The sequence below is a fragment of the Pteropus alecto genome, unplaced genomic scaffold, assembly GCF_000325575.1.
Source record: "Pteropus alecto unplaced genomic scaffold, ASM32557v1 scaffold57, whole genome shotgun sequence".
Lineage (NCBI taxonomy): Eukaryota > Metazoa > Chordata > Mammalia > Chiroptera > Pteropodidae > Pteropus > Pteropus alecto.
Window position 1 is genome coordinate 11465787 of NW_006442508.1, and position 3159 is coordinate 11468945.

Genomic DNA, 3159 nt, shown 5'->3' on the forward strand with positions numbered 1-3159 from the left:
CTCAGGTGTGTCTCCCAGAGGAGGCAGCTTAGGTAAAGGAACGGAAAGAATAGGGATCGGGGCACCCTGCCTCTAAGCTAGGCTATAGATGGTGCTCTCACATCCTTGGTCTTGTCATCTTCTTAAATCTTAGGGTCTTTTCCCTTCTGGTCTGAACTCCTTGGCCTCCTGATGCCAACAATCTGTTCCAAAACCCTCAGGTCAGGCTTTAGAGCACACCTCAGGCCCTTCCTCCCCAGCAGCCTCTAGTTCTGGCTCTTTCTCTTCTCTCTGTACCATTCCTCTAAGCTTTCATCTCACCGCATTATGTGGTAAATAATGGGTCCTTGAGAGTGAGAGAGACAACATGGCATAGTGCTTAAAAGTACATGCTTTGAAGTCAGCCCTAAATTATAATTTGATTCCTGCCAAATACTGTGTGTCCTTAAGAAAGTTACTTAACCATCATGTACTTCAGATTATGGGGATAGCAAAAACAGTAAATCATGGAGTTGTTGCAGGGATAAGAGATGATACTTGTAAAGAGCCTAGTCCGGACCATGTGTCTTGGTCGTGCAGTGGCCTGCAGCAGTCTCCTCTGCAAATGGGCTCCGTGGCCTGGTGCCACCCCCTGCCCCAGTCCCCGGTGCCTGTGATCGCTTGCCAAGGTCCGTGAGGGGTCGCAGCCGAGGTTCCACCAGCCCACAGGAAAAGCATGGCACCCATCCCGTCCAGCGGCTTGCTGGTGGCCACCCACGGCTGCTACTGGCGCTGCTGGGTTCCACTTCCAGTAAGAGATCCTGTGGAAGTGCCGAGTACCCTACGGAAGCCATCCCCGACCACCCCGGCCCCCCGAAGGCTGACCCGGTGGGCGAGCTGCTCTTTCCAGAAGCTCACTGTCCCGTTCCCGGCCGCAGAGTTGGAGTCCCCAGAGCACTCACAATCTCCTCAGGCCTCCAGCAGCATGATCATCTGTGGCCTGGCTCGGGAAGCCACAAGGAAGCAGCCCGGTGGCCGGCCCAGCAAAGCCAGCGCTGGGCCCCCACCCTGAGTGGCCACCACCAGCCACCAGAATTCCAGAGGCGCTAGGCTCTTTTGAGCCCCTCCCCTGTCCCGCTCCATAGACTAGGTTGGCTGCAGCAAGCAGCAGCAGTGGAGTTCTTTAACATCAAAACAGCAAAACACCAAAAAGGAACTCAAGATCCTTCCTGACACCCCGTGACCGTGTGCCTTGCACCAAATGGAAAACAAATGACAAGAAGTCAGCAAAAAAAAAAAAAACAAACCAAAACCCCCCAGAAAAGTCTAGTCCCTGTGCCTTGTAGCTGCAAGGATAATTAATGGCCTAATACCGCTTTATTGAAACAGCTTTCCATTTTAACAAGGGACTTTGGTGGACACACGCTTCGACTGCTAGAGTCTTGGCAGGTCAGATATTTGGGCACCTTCAGATGACAACATGCGAGCAGAGATCCACTCTGTGTGAGGTTAAAGGGTTCTCTGCAGACCTCTGGGGGTCAGAGTACTAGGTGACTTGGTGGTTGACTCCAGTCCTAGGAAGAAAACTCTGCTCAGACCCTGGCAGTCGAGGATAAGATAATAATAGCAATGCTATACTCAGGACCGTTGCTTAAATAATCCTTCTCCTTAATAGCTTTGCCCCTGGCGTGTGACAGGTGTTTACATTATTAAGTAAAAGCATTTAAACAGCGACCTCGTTGGTATAAGGGTAAAGGAGATTAAAATCCAAGCAGTGCTCCAGCCATTTAAATCAATGAGACTTGTCAGATCTGTAACACATGAGCTACTTAGAGGGTGCACACACCTACTGTTTTTGAGCTTCGACTAATACTCAATACGCTCATTTCTTTAAAGTCTGTCCAGGCTCTGGGATGTTCTTTAAAGGCTGGTCTAACCATGGCAGTTGGAAACGGCATTATTTAATAGTTGGCTAAATGTGCACCAAGTAGTTCTGCTATTAGGGAAGATCAGAGTTTGGGTTGATTCTTGATTAGAAAAATGATCTTTCACAGATTCCCAGTGGTCAAATCCCTTAGCTAAATGGAAGTGGAGACCATGATCGCCGCCCTCTCCTCCACTAGGGGGTGCTAAACTGGCCTGCTTGGTTTCACCCGCAGTCACCCTTTCTTGAGTTGTGTTGTCCCACCTTTCAGCCACAACACTGGCAACCTCATGTCCACCAGCGGCATTGAAGAACTAAGTTTCTGAGACTTAAATCTTTTTTAAGCTTCATGTTTTCACCATGCACTGGAAACTTCTCTCTCTAAACCTAGATTGTCCACATTTGGCAATGAAGGGAAATCTCCATGTGAGAAATGCAGCTGGAACTTAAAGATTGAACTCTTCTGCCTCAGGTTTATCTTCCTGTCGGAGACCTCTAGCTAATTTCTGCAGGCCCCATCAAGCTGGTTTCAGAACACAGATTCATTATTAATGCTCTGGTTTCAAAGGGGACACTTGACGTTTCTTTTAATTCCTTGGATTCGCAGTTGAGTCAGTTTGGCCACAAAAGGACTCCATGCAGGTAGAGTTATAAGACAGAGGACTTTCCTTCCAGCTATGGCCCCATATGTTGGCCTGAAGGGGAAGGGGGGCAGGAATTCTCATTCTCGAGGGACAGTTCACGTTTCAGCTGAGGACATGCTGGTCCTGTAGAGGGTGGGGAATTTCCTCTCTAGATGTCCTGAAACTCTCTTTCCAAGGTGATTGACTTGGGGACTGTTTTTGCTGCAGAGGCAAGCCCTCCAACTTACAGTGGTTCATGACCACTAGTCTCTACACAACTTCTTTGTCATACCACTATATCAGGGCCTTAACACTGAGAAAGATATACGTGTAAATAATACCTGGCCACTCACAGTGGTAGGACCAGCAGCACAGGCATTCTCTGGTTGATTCTTGATGATCGATATTTCTGAGGAGGAGAAATATACAGTCAATACTGTGTTGTGGTTCTGAAAAGCGGCAGGCTCAGACGTGCCCACGTCTACTCTGTGCTGAGCTGTACCCCTTGCCTGCTTGGCCCTGCCTTCACACTCCATGGCCGGGTAGGGTGCCAGTGAGCAGAAGAGGTCCCATCACAGAGGATTTTTCAGAGCCATCAACGAGCTTGCAAAAGACATGCACTTTCTAAGGAATATTCACTCTTGCAGCTCAATT

The 3159-nt window shown here is 49.0% G+C and overlaps 1 pseudogene; it reads left to right on the forward strand.

The window, feature by feature from the left end:
* Positions 1–694: 694 nt before the first annotated feature.
* Positions 695–1030, forward strand: LOC102888691 (annotated as a pseudogene).
* Positions 1031–3159: the final 2129 nt, after the last annotated feature.